The sequence below is a fragment of the Lissotriton vulgaris genome, chromosome 2_2 (assembly GCF_964263255.1).
Source record: "Lissotriton vulgaris chromosome 2_2, aLisVul1.2, whole genome shotgun sequence".
In the NCBI taxonomy this organism is placed as follows: Eukaryota; Metazoa; Chordata; class Amphibia; order Caudata; family Salamandridae; genus Lissotriton; species Lissotriton vulgaris.
The window spans coordinates 178534872-178556595 of record NC_141688.1 but is presented as its reverse complement, the minus strand read 5'-3'; the positions used below and the strand labels follow the sequence as shown (position 1 = coordinate 178556595).

Sequence of the window (21724 nt, the reverse complement as noted above, 5' to 3'; positions counted from 1 at the left end):
GAGAGAAAGATGGACAGAGAGGGGGAGAGAGAGAGAAAGACGGTCAGAGAGTGGGAGAGAGACACAGATAACTGAAGAGATGGTCAGGGAGCGAGAGTGATGACCCGGGCCTCCCTGCTCACCTGCTGACACCGGTGTGTCTTCAACCACATGCCGATATGTAGTGCAGTTCACCAGGTCCCACATCTGAAACAGATCTCTCATCTGAAACAGAGTCCAGATACATGAATGGAAAAGCACATACAATTGCACACAACATCATCGTCTGTCTGCCCCTGCGCACCCTGGCAGCTGCTCCCCAGCCCCTCCCACCACCCAGCGGTGCATGAGAGCCCCTGCGCACCCAGGCCTCACTGCTCAGCTTCCGCCACTGGCGTATTGCAATGAGGGCCCACCGCCTGCCCATGCTAGCCCCAAGCCTGGGGCCCGCAAACATGGCACCCTCCACATCATCCAGCCCCGCTCCGCAGTCCACCAGGTCTCACGTTTGATTCTGGGTCTTGATTTCTCCATGGCAGAGTACATACCAGTGCATCCGGCATCATCCCAGGCTGCACACCCTCTCAGCCCTTGAGGGGCGACTAACTCTGTGATCCTGGAGGCGACGCCACATAGCAGTAGACCAGTGCTGCCCGCTGGCTCTGGTTTACACTGCGGTACAGTAGGGCACACAAATCCTGAGCAGTCCGAACCGCCGGAACAGGGCATCATCGCAGGCTGCAGACTTGCTCAGCCCTTAAGGTGCCCCTACCCCAGTGCACCGGTAGTCATCATCCCGTGGCGGTGTGCCTGTGCCGGCTGCAGTGTATCAGGTGCCACCAAGTCTGTGCCCCGCAAGTCATGGAACCTGTATGATTGGGTATTGTGGTGCGGACACCATCACGTCACCTCCGGGCCGGGGGAATGTGATGTTGCATGGTCCTGGGCCCTCGTACCTACATGAACACCACACAGATGCACCCTGGGTGTAAACCAGCCATGAGGGAGTGGCTGTGGCATGCTGACAACTAGACCTGTGATCAGGAGATCACTACAGGGTAGACCTGGGACATGTAACATTGCCGTCCCGCCCTTGTGAGGGTAAGCAGAGTGGGCTGGCCTGGAGTACGCCAGTCCAGCGTAAGGGTGTGAACAATGACCCCGGGGCTCTGGGCGTGGCTCCGTACGGGGCAGGACAAAGAAGTAACTAATGCCTGTGTCTCTGTTGTTGTGTCTGCACCACCCAGACCACATTTGGCAATGTGTCACCCTGAGACCCAAGTTCAATGACATGAGCCACATGAACGTAGGAGTAATTCACTGAGCCTACATTCATCCTTACTTCCACACTTGAAAGACCATACACACAACACATCTGTGTGTTAGGAATGTTTAATGCACATTCAGTGGTGTTTTGCATCTGGAACAGTACAGGGCATTGCAAACCCCAAATGAAGATGTTGGCCTGTGGAGGGCCAGCCTGAGTCCTTCAGGGAATTACAAGTTCAAAGGAAGAGGAAGAGTTCAGTCCGCAGTCTGATTGCTGTGTCATTTTGCGTTCAAACAGAATATGGTAGTCCATGTCGAGGTCCAAGGTGAGTGTCACAGACTACATCGGGGGACAGTGGAAGGTGATGATGCAGAGGGCAGAACCAAGCAGAAACCGGCCATATGGCGGATAAGAATGCTACTGCGTCCTTCATACCACTGAGGCAGGTACATCCTCATCTTCGGCCACTGCTGTTGCATGTGCCTCATGTGTGGGTGGTGGTGTTATGTCTCCTGCACTGTGTGACAGTGACACCTCAGGGTCCAGAAGTGGAATGTCTGCGGCACTGTGTGGCACCTACACTTCACGGTGCGGAGAAGTGGATGTAGTGGTGGCAGCAGCATGCATACGCGCCAGTCCTTGTGGCAGCCATGTCATGAGGATGGCCTTGAGGGCATTGAAGGACCCAGCTACCACTCGCTGGTGTGCAGCCGTGGCACATTCCACATTCGCCCACTCCATGGTCTCCATTAACCTCCGCATGTTTCCCAACGCCCATGTGACATCGCTAGAGCCACTCTGACCGGACAGTTCAATTTTCTGAGTGAGGGCTCCAGGGATGTCAGCCATGGTCCATTGAAGTGCATGTGGTGGGCTGTGTGTGTAAGTTAGGGACTGTGAGTGGTCCCTGATGGGACTTAGACATCCATGTATGGCATCTAGTTTGTCTGCCATGCGGTCGAAGCCTACACGCACCTGTTCAGCCAGATTCTCCAGGCACCCCAGCACACGGCGTTGGAAGGCCAAGTGTTCTTCATGGGGGTCCTGGGAGGCAACCATGGTGGTGGGTGCTGCCTGCTGTGTGGTCTGTGCAGGGGGTGGGTTCCGATCGAGGCAGTTGGACTTCCCAGCTCCTGGAAGTGGGCTGGAGAGGCTGTCCACAAACTGTTGGAGGGTGTCAGAGTCGAAGCTTTGGTGCTCCTCTTCGTCATCAGTGAAGATAGGTTCGGGCTGCTCTACAGAAGGTGTTGATTGTCCCTCTGCAATGTGAATGGGAGATGCAGTTTAACAATGTGTCCACATCTATGTTGTCGCATTGTACATGTTTTCATACAGACTGCATGACTGTGTACATTGTGGCTGTTTGGGAGCTGCTGCCTATTTGATGGGAGACATTGGACATTTCAACAACATGATGTGTGGGTGTTTGTACTTGTACATTATCAACTCACATTTCCCTGCAATGCCAAATGTAATTGGCCAGTGTCTACACCCAGTCGGCACCAGTTGTGTCCTGTGTTCTTTTGTGGACGTGTTGCGTTTTGTACCACATTGTTGTCAGTGTTGATGTGCTCTGCATGTTATGTGTGTGTGCTGCATTTTGGGGGTCCCCCCACCTGCAGCTCTGATTTTTCTGCCCCTTGTCCTTTTCATGTGGTGTGCCATTGACTTCTGTGCTGATACAGTGCTGACATGTTGCATACTTGGGTACTACGTCTCTTGGTGGGAGTTGGGGGCTGGGGCATGGTTTGTCCGCAGATGTGCTCAACTCAGTTGTGCATGCGTGCCATTGTGCCCATCTGCCCCATTCCCCCCAGTCCCTGGTCGTTACTCACCCAGGTGCTGTTGTGTCCGGTCATGTTGACCAGTGTCCGGTCCCCCAACTCCGGCCACTGTCTCCCCACTGATGACTGTGGACACCATTTCCTCCATCTTTTCCAGCTCCTCCTGTGGCGCAGGACTCCCATCTCCAGTCTGCATCGCTGCCTTCTGGTTGTTGGCCAGTTTCAGCTTGGTTTTGCGCTTGACATCATTCCAGCGCCTCTTGGATTCTTCCATTGTCCTCTTCAGCACTCCCACTGCATTCACCTTGTCCACGATGGACTGTCATAGTCCATTTTTGATTGCTAATGACACAGTGGAAGTGACGAACAGTTGTTGATGGTGTTCGACCACCTCCGTTATCAGGATCCTGTTTTCCTGTGGAGTGAATAGCTTCTACCTACTCTTCTTCTTCTTAGCCTTCCCTGACCCCGAAGGTCCCTGGCTGGTCCTTCGGGGGGCTTGTGGGGTTCTGGTTGTCCTCCGTATTTGCTCCGGCAACATCCATTGTGCTTTGCTGTTGGTTGGCAATTGTTTTTTTTCTACTTTTATGGTGATTTTTCACAGCCTGATGTGTGAATTGTAGGTCTGTTGCTGGTTTTCGCAGATTTTTGTATCACGATTGGCCTCATTGCAGCTTTTTGTACCTTCGTGTTTTGCATTTTTGTGGCATAACATTGGTTTTAACGCGGTTCTTTGAAGCTTTAACGTAGGACTATCGCATGGTACCGCTGTATTGTGAAAATTAGTTAACAGCGTAATTTTGCCACAATAGACTGCGATGTTGAAAGTTACGTTAAGCTAATTTTGCGGTAGTTCTCACACGTTCGTGAGAATATTCCTCTTCCAGTCTTAAACCCTTCCATGATCGTGTCCTCATGACGAGCTTAGCTTGTCATGAACAATGGGATTTACAGATCACTCAGCACAGGAGGGGAAAAGTCAAAGCACCCAAGGTGTTAACAACAAAAAGAGAGTCTTCAGAGGTGTTGATAGAATTGAAAAAAAACATCCATTTCCTATAGACATGCTCTTAAAAGGGCAGACAGCTGACAAGTTGAAAGGTAGATGACAAAGCACAGTTTAAACAACAAAAAAGAGTGTTTTTCTTTTTTTTGATCTGTTTTGCTAAAACGAACTGTGATCAGCAGAATGGATGATCACACACAAGGGGTATATAGAGTACACAACTACAACCATCTACGCGGTGCCATTAGGTACAGGATTACTTTGGGCAGGGCTAGCCTAACTGAACGATTGTGTTCACGGGCAGACCCCCCTGACGGACACCAGTTCGAGTTTATGTAGTTCATAAACTCGTGAATGTTCTCCCCTTAATTTTGGGGACATCTTCTCCACTGAATGATTGGAAGACCCGGAAGAGTACGGATTTATGAGACCTACTCCATTTGGGAAACCCAGTCACCGAATTACGGCATGGGTAACACGTGGATTTGACTGCGACAGTCCTGAGGAAGACCGAACTGACCTCTCGGGGCACAATTGAAGCGGTCGAAACATGTTGACTCTAGCAGTGGTAGAAGGGAAATCTTGAGGAACCTCATTTTCTCAATAAGATATTTTCCCATCCTCTTTCATTATTTTTTAATCCTGATAAGGGTATCAAAATTGGGCTTAATAAAGTAACTCTTTCTATTGGCACCCTTAATCAGTTTTAAACACATCCTTACTGCACTTTTTCCGTCGCACTCACATCAGATCCACGAGGTGTTCACTTGCACGTTCTATCACTCATGTATGTTATTCGTTGTACGTATTGACTGACTGTGTTGTACGTCTTGTAACGTGGACTTTATTATTTTTTCCCCCTCCCTAATTCTCCGCCTTGGATGTGGCTACACCAGGGCGTTTGTAGCAGGCCCTATGATGAAGCATGTCACATACTTCGGTATGTGAGTGAGGGCAGTTTTTCCAAATTGGGGAATTTTCCTTTGTTGTAGTTGTGTACTCTATATACCCCTTGTGTGTGATCATCTGGTTGCCTTAGGGGGCCTGGGGTATTGGAGTTTAAACTATTTTGGCCCTCTCCCCTTATGTGTGTAGATAAATCAGCAAAATTGAGACATTTTTTGCAAAAATTATATTTTTGTATGTTATAAGCCATTGCAGGATGGCTAGGATCACTCTGAATGCTTACACATATTCTGAGCTATAGCATGTTTTTTAATGTAACTTACATTACTAATATTCATATTGTTTCGCAAAAAATGACTGTATGCTTTCTGATATGTTTCATTTCTCACTACAGATTCGGCTTTATTTCTTCGTGTCTGCTATCCTACTGTCTCTTTCATATGAGGGAGCCGACATCAAGGCTTTAGATTAAGATGCTTGTGGGAAGGATGATGATGTGACCACATATTATAAGTAATAAACTATTAGCTGCTATACATTAAAAAGATACAGCAAGCTATCTTGGTGTTCCGTGACTGTATAAACAAAATAACTGTTGACCTGCAATTTCCTTGTAATGTATGTCAGGGGTACATTATTACATACATATTTGGTGCTTTAACAGAGACATATATACTATGCCAATGGAAAATAAATTGATCAACTTATGAAGTGGAAATATGCACGTCTACAATTACTTGTTACAAAATTCCCATGATTTGCTTTTAATGAAATTATCGAACAATTGGAAAAAATGAAGTGATATTGCATACAATTACATGAAATGCAATTTTTTCATTTAGTACTATATTTTAGCATGAAATGTGTCCTGTGTCAATTTTTGACGCCAGGGTGTAATTTGGCAGTAAATAAGTAGTGCAATTAAGCTACACACAATGTTGCTCGCGTGTGTTCGCTGTAAACTTTTACAGTGAATAGCTCATAATGATGAGGCATGGCATATTGGTTTAATTTCAGGAACTTTGCTTAACAAGTATAACCTGAGTTTCCCAGAAGTATGTAGATTACACTGCTGTTAATTAAATTTTGACCAGGCCTATACACTATATGGAATTATGATGTGATCAAGTAAACACAGCAAACTCATACATGGCTAAAGGAAGAGTCTACAGTGCTAAGGTTGCCAGCTGATGTCATGTCACGATGGATGTGGGGCTCTAGCCTTGGGCTGTCACTTAAAAACTAACTGGCTTATTTATGAGAGCCCTGCGTCACTTTTGCACCATGTAAGAGGTGCATAAAGGGCTCTCATAAAGATTTATGGAGGGAGGCGAAGCCACCCTCCATGGCTATGAGTGCCCTCTTAAATCATGAGTTTGATGCTGCTGAACAAACCACTGTGTCACCCTACTATACACCAGGAAGGTGTTCCAAGAGCATTGCAGTGGGTTTTCTCACGCAACACCCAGGGCTTTAAGTGGGCCAGGTCCTGCTGATGCTCAGCACCAGCAATTCTAAAAAGCAGGTGTTGCTACAGATCCCTGTCAGGCTCTCCATTTTCACCCTCTCCCTTGGGATGGAAAAAAAATATTACCTCTGCAACAGTACCACCAATCACTGCCTATGATGTGACTTTGAAGAGACTTGTAGGTCTTTCATAGTTTCATCATTTCAGAACTGAAGCATTTTCAATATTATATACAACAGAGCCGTAGATGTTACTTATTTACCTTTTGCAACTAACAACCATTGACAAAGCCAATAGTCCTGTTTTTTTGTAGGTGTAATGTTACTTGCTGTATTAGATGATGGTAGACAGCCAATTGTGCGCACAGGGGGTAAGGACAGGAATGCACTGTATTTCATAAATACAGTGCAGTTTTGCCCTTTCACGCCAATGGGCACTACAGCTATAGAAGTCTTGTAACACTGCCTTAGCCACTTTCCCATAAACGAGGCCCTAAATGTGTTTTGGAAGTTGCGGTCTCTAATCATTTCCTTTGAACTAACACGCCCCAAAACACGGATTCGTTAAAGAGAAGCCCAGGACTGGAGCATTGGTTCTTTGCTGACATGGAGTCATCTGCTAACCTTGTACGCTGCACATCTGTTTACTCTTCCCTCGGGGATGCGTTATAATTAGCACATGGCGCCCCTAAGAACCAACGTGTTGCATGATGTCTTCTGCAGCGACAAACACCGAAGCAAGGCCAGCTGTGTTAAAATGACGAAACTAATGCATGATGGTTTAGAAGCTATTATCTTATTTTGTTTCATCTGTTTACAAATGCATCCCGGACGCGGCTAGAAGCTGCAGCCCGGAGGGTGTAATATAATATCTGCGCGCCTGAAGGGAAAGCTGCAGTCTCGAGTGCATGCACTGTCTGCAGAAGGGAAAGAAATAACAGTTCGACTTCCGTTAGGTCCGAGCAGAGTGATGAAATGTGAGAAACCTGGCTCTCCCCAAAAATCTCAGGTTCCAAAAACAACTGGAATGATCAAGAAAGGAGGCCTGGGGTTGGCAGGGCGTCCGCCGCTTGGCCGGGATAAGAGGCAGGGACGCTGGACCAGCAGAAGGGGGCTGCAGGCGGCCGGGAGTGGGCGTGAAACCCTGGAGCGAGGCGCAGCGAGAGACAGGAGCTACCGCAGCCGAGGGTAGGTGAACGATGCTGTCAGAGACGCTGCTGCCCCACAGTCGTCACGCGGCAGGCGTGTGCACGCGAGCCTGGCGTACACACCGGACCAACTGTGTGATCTGCGTCTTACAACTCTGTGCATGAAATTGTGAGGAATGTGGCAGAGTGGGTGGCTTTGCTTATGCCTGAAACTTACAACAGGGAAAAACATTAGCACAAATTATTGCACGCGTATTTGCACAAACAGCTGTAATTTTCTTATTTTGACGTGCTTTGTGCGGGCAAAGACAATAAACGTTCCATCAGAAATCTCTCGCTGCAGAGTGACTAATGGCTGCAGCACTGGACGTGAGGAAAGTGCGGCCAACCCGAAGCGACCAGATCATAATCGAGTTTAGCCATCACAGCTCGCGTGTTATTTATTTCTGTTTATTACTCCCACTGCGCTTTGGGGAGCTGCGTTTTATGGGCAGGCGAAGGCTGGAAAATACCCAGGCAGGGAAAATGTAACGTTAATGGTTTGAGAGACCGCCGTTTCCAGTGGCAGCCCGGCATTTTATAGAGACGCGTGACTGCAGATTTCTCGGGTTTGATCAATGTTTTCATTGTGTTTCTCCTCCGCGAGCTTAATGAGCGGGGCCGTTTAAAGGGGCCGGCACCAGTGTGCCATATGTGCCCGGACTATGGGAGACGCGTGACAAAACGTTGCAGACACTGTTTACATGTGGGGACTGTAGAGAGGCGCACCAAATAAAACGTATACCGTATTTATTCGAAGACAGCCCGCTGGCGGGAGAGCTGTCATTGTAGGGCTCTTCAGCGCGGCACCTTCTTTGCTTTTCAGTGGGTGCCGGGTCACTTGTCTCTTTGCCCCTACGTTTCCTGACATCTGTGCTGACATTGTTCAACGCGTTCCTCTCCCCTCTTTTGCTGGCCGCATCTTCAGAAGGTAGATTTCAGGAACGCAAAAAGAGACAATCGTTCTACGAAGAGGAAACTTCTTCAGCGTCCTGGATAGGGGTGTCCCATTGTTCTGTGCCAGGCCTGCATCCGGACTGCCCTGCCTGCCTAACCACGTCATATCCAGCGTGCTACGTCACTTCAATAGTGATTATTGATCACGCTCCCACCACAAACTGCGATAGATGCTGGTAGGCAAGTACGTGATATGAATATATCAATAGTGGTAACACAAAATATCCATTTAAGGCCCACTGGATCTCAAACCACTGACCTGCACATAGACGAGGAGGAGTGTGGGCCATTGATTTTGTTTATTTCAAACACATGCCACAAAATGACAGGAAAACAACAGCTACTTAAGCTTAACTGCCGTATGCTTGAAATAAAACAAAGAAAACTTTGACTGAAGCAGCTGTTTGATTAGTGATATTTTGTGCCTGGCAAATCCTTTAGTTGTGCCACGGATTTGGTTATTATTTGTGAAGGAGACAAGAATACATTAACACATAACGACTCAAATTTCAGGCAGCTAGAGTGTTAGATTGTTAATTAAGCACTTTGTGGCCGCAACTAAAAAGTAGGCAGGAAATAAATCACCATGGAACAGGGCAACATAAAATAGCCAGTATTTAAAGTTAATGTAATACAAATTAAACACACATTTAGCCAGATGTGTCACAGAAGAGAAAGTACATTTTTTATGCAAATGGGAACAACTTGCACAGGCTTTGTGCAGCCAGGTAGAGTGAAGGGACCCGATGTGTGAAGGGGGCTGACCCATTGTGCCATGCTATGTGCTGTGTTAGGCAAATACAAATTGTGAATGGCACTTAAACAGACCAATGGATGAAACCCAGTGTCCGAATGACTCTTAATGCATGTATCATGTACATGTTTTTGCCTCGGGAAAAAATAGAGGGCAAAGTAGCAAAAGACGTCTCAAAGTCCGGACCTAAAAAAGAAAACGTTTCCAAGATAAAACGAGGAAGAATTGCTTATATATAGGTTAATATAAGGGCTTATTATATGTATCTATTTGTTTTTGTGTCATTTCTATATGTTAGGTGGGGGCTGTCAGACTGCTGTGTAGATACCTAACTTTACTAGTACTTGCAAGACAGCAACCAAAAGAAAACCAACATCTAACACGTTTTTAAAATGAATAATGGATATGCTAATGGCGCTAGTGGAACTTATTATATTTAATTTAGTCTTATACATGTCTATTTGTTCAGTGTGTCAGTAATATAATGATATTATTGATTAGTCTTAGATAGCACATGCAGAATCCCCAATGCCAAGCACCTCTGGAGATACATAAAGAGTGTGAGGGTCTCTAAGATTGCAGACTTTGAAATCGGTTGAATGCAGAAGGCTGCAAACATCAGGATTAAGGAATGGAGGTTATAGCATGGGTATTTGTAAAGTGCATGTTCACCACAACAGGTAGCTTGGCACTTAATAACAGATGTTTATTGTTACCCAACTCATTGGTACTCATTTTATCAATCTCAGTAAGATGAATGGCTGAGTGGACCCGCCGGGACTTGAACCTGGACCATGAGGTTAAACACAGGCTCCTAAAGTGAGCAGATTAGTCCACTAGGTCACCAGCCAAGGCTTTCCAAATGCTGTTTTGGACATCTGTAGTTTGCAGTGGTGAGTCTGAGTGAAAGAAATATAATTTAGGAAAGAAAGCACAGATTCAGGCAAGGTGGGAAGGAGAGCTTGTGCTCAGAATTATTGCACCCCATGTGAGACCAAATTTTAATACAATTATTTGCAAAAAGAAGGCCCAGCACTGAATGCATGCGGTGCCCACAGATTGATATAACAACCTTTAATGTCACATATTTTCATTCCCAAAGAGGACGGTTGTTTTGCATATGAGTAAATATTCCAAAATGCCAATCATACGAAGAGCATGCAGAGGTAATAGTATTTGTGAAATACAGTCGCTCACTGCAAAGATGGCAAGTTCAAATTAAGCATGGAAACTGCAGCGTGCCACCTCACACATGGCTTCCTTCTCGGAATTGTTTAATATTAAGATTTGCTTTAGACAGAGTAGGTGCAGCTGCGCTAGTTTTACTAGATTTATCAGCAGCCTTTGACACAGTTGATCACAAGCTCCTGATTAACCGTATCTCCTCTCTGGGCATGACTAACAAGGCCAAATATTTGTTTACAACCTTTTTGCCTAACCGGGCACAATCAGTAAAACTGGGTGACTTTGACTGACAAATATTTTCACTTCCTCGTGGAGTACCACAGGGCTCCTCCATCAGCCCCACACTTTTTAACATTCATGTCACCGATCTGGCATGGGTAGTTAAATCTTTTGGCCTAACGCTTACATCTTAGGCAGACAATACACAATTTGCTCTCTCTATTGATATGAACGGTGAAAACGTCTCGGTTAATTTTCACGATGGCATGCTGTCTATCAGCACTTGGATGTCCAGACATTTCCTCAAACTGAATTCTTTCAAGACTGAGGTAATTGTCTTTGGAAATCTATCCTCTTTCTGGTCCACCCAATGGTGGCCAGATGAACCGGGGCCGCCCCCTGACACAGTACCTGAGGCCAAAAATCATGGGGTCGTTTTAGGCGACAAGCTGTCCTAAAAATGTCATGTAAACTCCGTGGTGTCCTCTTGTTTTTATACTCTAAGAATGGCAAATAAACTGTTCCCTTTCATCCCAGTCGAAGCTAGGAGAATGATTATATCTACCTTGGTAATGTCCAAAGTGGATTATTGCAACAGTTTACTGATCAATACTCAGGAAACTGTTTTAAATAAGCCACAGCTGGTACAGAACGCAGCTGCTGGGATGCTTTCTGGCACACCTACATTGAATTCTGTTTCTAAGGTCATCAGACAATTACATTGGTTGCCAATTAGAAGCAGAATAACATTCAAGGTGTTGTGCATTTCCTATAAAGTGATCCACAACATAGGGCCAGAGTTGCTGAACAACTCATTGAAGATTTATTCACCTGCGCTCTTCTGGCACAAACCTGCTTGCTGTCCCCAGAAAGTATAGAACTAAAAGGGGTGACAGAAGCTTTGTGGTTGCCACTGCTATGTTATGGAACTCTCTTCCTTCTCAGATTAGAGCCCTTCCTACCCTATTGGCGTTCAGGAAACAATTATAAACCTGGCTTTTTAATAATTAGGCTTTGTTTTAACAAGTAGGATTTTGTCTTGTCTCAGGAGCAGCCAGCACTGAGACATCCCTTGGTATGTGTGCACTTTATAAGTCATTATGACATAACATAACATAACATAACATAACATAACATAACATAACATAACATAACATAACATAACATAACATAACATAACATAACATAACATTAGGCTCAAGACTCCCCTGCACCAATCAGGCATCCAACTATCTGCCCATCTTAATCCTTTTTTACTGGGTATTTCTGTGTGTTTTTTGTCTGATTGCTGGGTACAAAATGTGTGTACTTTTGTGTGTGAGCCTTTGCGTGTTCGTCTGTGCGCATAGGTATCACTGAATATATTGCTGTGTGTGCTGTTACAACTTAATTTCTGATTGTCTGTGTGCATAAGTGAATGTAGGCTTGGTGGACTGTATGCATGTGCACTTCTAGATCTGTTCACACAGGTGCTTGTAGATCTGTTGTTTTATGGGATGTGATGGCTTTACAACTATTCATCATTTACACATGGGTGCGTGTAGTTCTGGTGATGTGTCCAGGTCGCCATAGATGTGTTGCTTTATGTGTATTTGTGCGAGTGTCTGCAGATGTATTGCTCTGTCTGCATATGTGTGTGTCCATTAATATGAGCAAGAAAGGTGTGGGTCTCTGACTGCAAGCAACATACAAAAGTCAACTTTTGGAGTTATCTTCCCAGTAAATAATGCATTAAAAAACTTGGCTTTGTGCAGTTGTTATATGTGGAGATTAGGTTGTGCAACCAGAAAATTGTGTGTGGCAGTGTATAATTGCAGGAAATCTGCCCTTTTGGCCTGATCATCATAGATGTTTTGCCTTTTGCGGGAACCTCTTCTTTTTTGCTGGCTTTAGAACTCTGTCTAATTTACCCTCACTAAACAGCAGTTGGCATATTCCTAATTGATGTATTTAATGTATTAGTAAGTCTCAAGTTTATGATACAAGGTGTAATCAGGGCCTAAAGGTTAAATGCCACAAGTGGACTGTTGCATCTACTGAGGCATCCACTATAGGGTATTCAGGCCGACAATTGTTACCTGATTGTTGCAGTTTTAAACAATCCTTTATAACAGAGGAAAACATCTCTTTTAAACAATAATAAGTCAACCCTATGTACACATATTAACCCACGTTTCATCGTATTTAAAAGTGGAACATGTAGAAAATTAATTATATCAAGTAGCTAAAGTGACAAGGCACATAAAGTTATTTTTACTGTAGCTGTCTTATTTAACAAAGCAGAGTCCAGATGAAAAAAAAACGAATATTGACTCTTGTGAATTGGAGCAGCTAAAAATAATTTAACAACTGTTTTTATTAGTTATGAAATATCAAATTGATTGGTGAAGTTGCTCTTTTAATAAATAGTAAGGAAAAATAACTTTCAACAAGATACATTTTGCCTGCTTGAAGTTCTTGAAGGCTAATTTGCATTCACTCTCCAGCTTCTCCCAGTAAAGGATTAGCCATGAATAGGTGTAAAAAGAGACGTGAAAGACCTTCCAGGAGCTAACAATAGGCTGCCCTCAATGGGCAGATTTGACTGCTCTGAATCCCACAGAATATGAAGGGTGGCATTGTGGGCATCCTTTTGAACCTGCAGGGTAAAATCCTGCCCGAATAATCTGCTGGGTTCACATATAACACTTGGGGCACACTTGAAAGGGAAAGAACAGGATGACAAAACAAATCTTGTGTATCCCCTGACTGGTTGCTGAAGGACCCTACATTTGTCCTTCCAGACTTCTGTCTCTAGGTTCACGTATACTACTTGGGGCACTCTTGAAAGGGAAAGAACAGGATGATAAGAGAATTCATGTTTATTCACTGTCTGATTGCTGGTGGACTCTGCCTTTTTCCAACCAGATGTCTGCCTTTGGGCTTGCTGTGGGTACAGTACCTGTTCCAAACTGGATTTTAGTGTTAGATGTTGGAAGACACTGCTCCCCAGGCCTCAGAGCTCAAGTTGATTGTGGCCGAAGACTTTCACCATCTTAAAAATGCCCAAAGTGGGTAGGACACACAGAGACCCACACCTTCCTTGTGCAAAGTGGGTAGTGTAAACAGAAACCACACCTTTCTTGCGCATATTGACATGTATCCTGGTTAGATACCTTTTCCAAACTGGATTCTTAGTGTTAGATGTTGGAAGATACTACACTTGCAGGCCTGCACACAAATATTGACATGAATCCACATATTTGCAGATAGAACAATACATGTGCAGGGTGCTATTGGTTAGAGCATGCTCAAAAGTCACCCCTCCCCACCCCAAGCTGGTTCCAGGAATGCATGTGGCACCTCCAGGCACCCACTTCAGAACCATCTTTGGACCTGCAGACGATCAGAAGGACTGGACCTACCATCTGTGACCTAAGAGGATCCCCGAAGAACTGGACCTGCTCCCTTTTGTACCCAGGACAAAAGAGTGGACCTCAAGGGCCAGTTGGCTAATCTCCTGTTTGGAAACAGTTAGACAACAAGCTGTAAGAGGCCTATTACTGGAAGAACCAAGCAGACCAATGTCCACTTAACCTTGGCTAGCCCCTGCTGTGTCCTCTATATGATGCCCTGTAAGTCTATCACTGTATCCCTGAAGTCCTGGTGGTTTTTAGAAGTATACTCCTATGGTGGATCGGGAACAAGAAGACTAAGTCAGAAGGTAAAAGCTATGGCCAGGATGAACCATGTGTATTTGACCCATTCTCCATCACAGTCCACTTCAAATTGTGCTTATGTCCTGTCTATCTTTGGCACTTTCTGCATTTTTGGTACAATTTCTACTTAAAACTGAGAAATGAATCATATCTCAGGTTTCAATTATTGGATTGATGTCATATTTTGATTAAATTGTAGTCTAATTTTCTAAATCAGTTTTGGGTACTTGCACCTTATGAGGTGGCCTTACAGATGCAGAGAGTTCCAGAGGAGAGGGGTTTGAGTAGGGTGTGACATCCCATGCCCATATCTGGGAGGGATATCCTATTCACCCGAGACCCAACCAACTAAGTTACATGTCACACAATGAAGAAGGCCCTCATCCACAAATTTGGTTTAACCCCAGAATAGTGTCATATAAAGTTCAGAAATAGCCTGAAGCAAATACACCTTGGTGTGTTTTGTGGATTCATGTCCCAAGTCACTGGATCTTTGGGTGAAGAGCAATAAGGTCCAGTGCTATAATGGGCTGTATAGTTTGGTTATGCATGTGCATATCTTTAGTAATTAGTTTACAGAGCTACATCAGTGACTGATAGATTTCAGGCTCACTGTACCCAGAGATCTTGGGCAGGAAGCAGGTCTCTGGAACAGCACCAGAGCGTCCGAAAAGGTACCCCAAAATGACCAAAATAAGGGATATTCATGTTACCATCTGCAGAGATAAGGAGGAGACCAGGATAATACAGTGAAGTTCCCCAAGGGACCCTAAAAGTGTTTGGAAGGGAAAGATTTCCATGCCACTTCTGAGCAGAAGAAGCTTATGGTGCAATCTCACCAGGCTCAGTGTTATCACTGTCTACAGATAGGACAGAAGAGGTGGGACACTGTATGTACCAGAAGTCATCCACAGTTGGGTGGCCCACGAAGGTGACCAGTGCAGCTCTAGGGGTAAGATTATTCCCTGCAACAGAAGGTAGAACATGCCCTAGTATCCCTTAGCCGGGAGGTGGAAAAAGTATGTAAACATCATCCCAGAGGGTGGTAGAAATCAATTCCATGAGCCTGTAGTGAATGGATTCCCTGTCAGTGCTCTGTGGTATACCTAAGACAGTGAGACCATGGTGATGGAAAGGCTGCTTTTTCCAGAACAGTAAATTCCAGGACAGGTCTATAGGGTAACACAGAATTAAATCTGCCCTACGGCAATGGTATCTTCGGAAAGGGTGAGGGTACTAACCTGGAGAAGGGGCATTGTAAGTCTTCAAATGCCCATTGACTGCATCCTTAGCAGTGAGCTCCCACCAGTGAGAAAAGAGCTGGAAGGACGGCTGCTGGGATATCCCCAAAACACAGCTTTCTGAAACTACTTTCCCTAAACAAAATTTAGTGAGACCCAGACACAAAATAGGGATGGGAGGTGGATGCCATCTACAGTGGGAGGACCACAGGGTCAGTAGTTACCTGCTCAGAGAGAAGAGCACCACAAGATTTACTCTAGTGGCAATTTTTGAAGGGTTCTGCACGCCGGCCGAGCCTACCTTGCTCCGCTGAGGCATCTTCACGGATTCCTGTTCGTGTGTGGTGGCCGGGCTTGGCTCCGCTGCGTTGTCCTGCACGCCCTTACTGGCCGGGCTTGACTCCCAACAGCTTAGACGCCAGGACACCGCCTCCCTCACTTTCCAGCGCCAGGAGGCACATAAAATTGTGCCTGCTGCCGAGGACCAGGTGGCAATTTTTGAAGGGTTCTGTACGCCGGCCGAGCCTACCTTGCTCCGCTGAGGCGTCTTCACAGATTCCTGTTCGTGTGTGGTGGCCGTGCTTGGCTCCGCTGCGTTGTCCTGCACGCCCTGACTGGCCGGGCTTGGCTCCGCCAGTCAGGTAGGAACTACTACTCCCAGCAGCCTCGACGCCAGGACACCGCCCCCTCACTTTCCAGCGCCAGGAGGCTCATACAACTGTGCCTGCTGCCGAGGACCAGGTGGCAATTTTTGAAGGGTTCTGCACGCCGGCCGAGCCTATCTTGCTCCGCTGAGGCATCTTCACGGATTCCTGTTTGTGTGTGGTGGCCGGGCTTGGCTCCGCTGCATTGTCCTGCACTCCCTGACTGGCCGGGCTTGGCTCCGCTGGTCAGGTAGGAACTAATACTCCCAGCAGCCTCGACCCCAGGACACCGCCCCCCTCACTTTCCAGCGCCAGGAGGCGCATAAAACTCGTCCTCGTCCACGAGGAGGCGCGCGAGACGCGCCTGGAGAAGCCCGGGCAAAGAGCGGGCCCTCTTAGGCCCTCAGAGGCCTGAGGAGACTGGACTGGGCCACCCCTCCCGTCCTTTACTTGTTTGCTCATATTTGGCCGCCCCATAGTGTCTACTACATAGTGAGATTTTATTTCACTTGGTATATTGTGAGCTGTGCCTTGGTAAATATCGATATACTTTCACTATTGTGGTATAGCACAGCCCAATTGGCCCAGCAGACACGATGTCCTCAAGGGGCATAACTGCAATCGCAGGAGGTACCCATAGGGGAACTCTGGACGAATTTTTCATTAGGGCTACATCGGGTGTGGACAGGGAATTAGTTCTTGCTGAGCGTGGCGCTGAGCGCCGAAGATCCCTTGAACTTATTAAAAGTAAAAGATCCTCATTAGGCCCATTACAGCTAGCTACTTCACCTTATGTTATGAACCATACCCAGCGTGAGGGATTAGAGGCATCTAATGATGATTGTATTCCTTTACTCTTCCAAAATATAACCTCTTCAACCCCCACAAACAGTGGACAACGAATAAACGTATCCGCAACTTTCTCTAATTCTACAGAAGATGTGGTAGTGTTAGCTGATACACAAGTAACAATAGTGGAAACCGTGCAGGGAAACAATAACAAAAAAACCAAATGCCCTCGATCACATGACCCCCCTCCCAAAAAAAGGAGAAAAAGGATAAGTGGGCCATACAGTAGTAAGCCTACGAAGATCAATTTTGGTTAATTGAAGAGCCCACATTTGGATGTACCCACACTCCCTGTTACAAACACTCTACCACATCAGCCTATAGTAAAAACATGTAATAACAACCTAATGGGCAATATTGAACATCTACTCAGAGCTCTCATATTACCATTAACAGAGAGACTGAAGAAAATAACATCTAAGTTGGAGAGTTTGGAACAAGCTATCGAGGCTAATAAAGGGTTACTAAAGGAACAACAAAAGTCGCCACCATTACCTCCCGCAAAATTGGTTGCTCATAATGGGCAAACAAGTGATAGGAAAATAAATCAGAAAGCCCCATAGCCAGTGCCCCCCAAAAAACCTACTCAGAATGTTGACATTCGGGATAAAAAAGCCCAATCAGTAGGGAAACCAATAGTCCCAGGAAATATCCAAAACACTACAGTCATTGAAAAACCTACCAAGGCAACGCAACCCAAGAAATATAAAGTAGAACTTCCACCTGAGGCGGTTCCACTAGCTGTTGTCCTCACAGGAGTCCCAGTATTAGAAGAAGGCAAGAGAGAAGATCATCACCAGTTAAAAAACAAGGTCATATTCTGGCTTAGACAAAATCGACCTCTCCCACCATATATAAATGGAGAAGTGTTACATGTTAGGCGCCTATCTTGGTTAGGGCATAGAGCCAAGGATATAAAGAGGGGCATTATTGTAATTATTTTCAGAGACCCCGGAGCTGTCAGATATATCTTAAGTTGGCCACCAGAGAATCGCAGTAAAGTTATCACAGCCCGTGAATTAACTTACTTCTACCCCAGATACCTAATGGCACCTGTAATCAATCAAAGGCCTCCCTTTGGTCACCAGGCTGACTCCCTCATCCCTGTCTATAACCGATATGCGGCTTTATCAGGCATGGAGGGAGTCGACTGACTTCATCTGGTGAGTGCAGAGAAGGGAATGGCCTTTTACAGTGTGCCATTTGCAAACTCTGAGCCACCTATACCACTCTCTGACCAGAAAATATCGACCTATGCCACTTCCAGCCCTATATTGACTGAGTCCGTAACACTTCTGAGTTGGAATATTGCTGGCCTAAAGACAAAAATGATATCCAGGGAATGGATAGACTGGATTACCAATTACGAGATTTTAATGTTCTAAGAAACCTGGTGTACTTCTACCCTGCTTCTTGAGGGCTATAGTTGTCATTACCAAGTTGCTGTTGCCTCAACCATGGGTCAGCCGAGTGGGGGCCTTTCAACCTGGGTTAAGATAACATCAGATGTTAAAACTGAATCCCTGAGGACCGATGACATGAACTTGCAGGCCCTGATTCATACCAATAGGATAAGGGTATGTTTAATTATTTTTATTATAACGATTTCACGACACATCCCAATAGAAATTTTATAAGGTTGTTTGATTTTATTGATGGAATTGTGGACGGGGAAAAGTACAGTAAACTTGATGGTATTTGTGTGGGCGGTGATTTCAATGCTCATATTGACCTTCGAACCCCTCCTTGCAAAAGAGGGGAAGAACTATTGAACTATCTAGCCACACGAGATCTGGTCAATGTCTTAGAAAAGGTAAACATTAATGTGGATACAGGCCCAGCAGCTACCTATATCGGGCGTGGAAGCTCAACAACAATAGACTGTGGGGCATATTACCAAGGGCATTATCGCCGCATTAGCGGGACTTTTTCCCGCTAATGCGGCGATAATTTAATCGCCCTATTACCAAGCTGTCGCTAACACCAGTTAGCGACAGCTTGTAGGCGATAGCGGGTATTTAGGGGCCCACTTTGCATGTCAGCGATAATTATCGCTAATTACATGCAAAGTGGGTGTGCCAAGATGTTAGCGACTGAAAACAGTCGCTAACATCTCTAACTCCTATTAACAACTTTTGGAAATATTCGCGCTAAGCGCGTATATCTCCAAAAGCTAACGCCTGCTAAAAGCAGTTCTTAGCCATGTTATCCAATGGAAGGTGGATAACATGGCTAAGAGCATTGTCACGATAATGCATGAATATCGCTGATTTTTCAGCGATATTCATGCATTTCGCAGGATTTTTACCGCTTTTGAGATAAACCTTGATAATATCAAGGTATCTCAGCGGTAAAAATCCTCAGTGCTCGGCGATATTTTTTTCCAACTAACCAAGCAATAGCGATAATTATCAATCACGTGTATCAGGTCCGTACCTGATACACGGCGCCGGGAACCTAAGAGAGGGAGATCTAAAACGACTAGGTAAACTGCCTACGTGGACAAAACGGCGCACCCGCCCATCCACATACGTAATTCTCCTCCCGGTTGCCTCTTCACACGGGGATTAACGAGATTTCGTACAGCCCAACCTAATACTCTGGAGATCCGAATTAGGATTCCACGTAACGCCCGGACTGGGCGTTTGCATAACGTTTTCCTGCGAGGACACTGAACAGAGTCTGCACACTGACCGGCCATCTCCTTTAATTTTCATCACCATAGAAGTGATAGAGGATTAGACATCCACATGGATTGTAATCAGTCCCTAAAGTTTTTTTCAAACAAGCCCTGAAGATTCGCAGTTTGTTCCCTGCGATGAAACACGTGTTGGCTTTTGGAAATGGAACAATGAACAGAAGTGACTACACCAAGAACAGACTGTTTCTCTACCTATGTATCTCCATGCACAAATACCCATTCTCGGAGATTCACTAAATGTTTAGAATTATCCTATTGCCTTATTTATTTTCCTAAAAAACTTACACTATTACTATTTACTCACCAAATGTTTATAGTGCAGGGGCATAGCTGTTTTTTCTGTTGTTGCGGATCAGCTTGCTGGTCCCCATTGGAGCGGTCCACCAGAGGTATTACCGCTCGCCTCATTGCCTAAACTGACTACCGATTAATATATTACCTTGCGGCCACCTAGGAAGCGCGCCCAGTAATTCTGGAAAACTAAAAGACCTCTCAGCTGTTTTATGCATCTGTGAGGAAGGTAGGGTTAGTCCTATCCTTGCTTAGGTCCATAGAGGAGAACGGTTCCCCATGGAGGGGTCAGTGGCTAGGGAAGGCTTTGAACAGAGAGGTGCAGGGAGGTTCAGAGCAGCATAAAACAGAAAAGGGCTACAGAGGCAGTGGCTTGACCATCTTTTTATCACCTGGGCAGGGAATTCCATCAAGGGATTGTTTAGTCTACCAAACTCTCGACTGGGGGAGGCCTGTGTCAGAAATCTGCCTGATATTTTGTTGCCTTTAGAACAATGTGCACTTTACCCGAACTAACCAGTAGTAAAGCACCTGTGCTCTCTTTAAAACATGGTGCAATTGGCATATTCGTGATTGATATGGTGCACTTACCTATGATTTAAATACCAGAACACCAGAGGCTTACCTGCTTTCAGTGGCCATCGGGCTTTGCCGTGAGGGAAACGGCGGGACGAGCACACGCCGGGAGGCGTCCCCGAGACCGGACCACAATCCCCAGCACGCCCTCTGCCTACAGCGCGCCCGTGACGCGTAAAGAGCGCCCGGAGGCGCCAGTTAAAGGCTGACCCTCCGGGAGCCCAGTGGGGGAACACCAGAGGCTTACCTGCTTTCAGTGGCCATCGGGCTTTGCCGTGAGGGAAACGGCGGGACGAGCACACGCCGGGAGGCATCCCCGAGACCGGACCACAATCCCCAGCACGCCCTCTGCCTACAGCGCGCCCGTGACGCATAAAGAGCGCCCGGAGGCGCCAGTTAAAGGCTGACACCCCCTCTTGCCCCGCGAGTCGCGCGCGGGAGCGACTGGGAGAAGCCCGGGACAAGGGCGGGGCCGTCTGTGGCCGTCAGGGGCCAGAAGAGGCCGGGCAGGGCCACTCCCCTTGGCTCGAACTGTGAGTACCATTGAAGGACATTTTGTGGAAAAGCCATTTGTTTCCCCTTGTTTTTAATCCTAAAGTTTACCGGATACTGTCAAAGCAAACCCAGAAATGTCAGTCCAAAGTACATTGCCGGATAATTACTTACTGAAAGGGGTGTCTAAAATCAACAGCGACAGGAGGAAGTCACTAGGAAAAAGTACTATTGCAGACCCTCCTTTGACTTTGTCCATCGATGCAAATAATCATGTAAACTCTGATAATATTGCTAATGAGTTGGACGCTCCTGTAGAACTTGATAATAGCATTATTAGCATAAATGTCGAAGCGACTAAGGCCTTAGACAAGTCAATAATGGGGGAAGATGACCAAGGTGATAATGTTGGGGGGACACCTCAGCAATCTGGGAGGGCTTCCAAATTTATGCGAGCTTGTAGAAAACCAATCCCCAAGCGAGGTAGTCATATCTCAAGAAGAAAAAAAGATACGACC

General features: G+C 45.9%; 1 protein-coding gene across 2 annotated transcripts in view; it reads left to right on the top strand.

Annotated features, from left to right (window-relative positions):
- Positions 1-21724, top strand: part of GAS2 (growth arrest specific 2) — a 779771-nt gene that overhangs the window by 90569 nt on the left and 667478 nt on the right. The window contains exon 1 of one of the 2 annotated variants that reach the window (XM_086959886.1): positions 7359-7600. The exons of the other annotated variant lie outside the window; for it this stretch is intronic. The gene's annotated coding sequence lies outside the window, so the exon portion shown is untranslated. Of the gene's footprint in view, positions 1-7358; positions 7601-21724 lie in introns of those variants that run through there. 2 annotated transcript variants of the gene reach the window in all.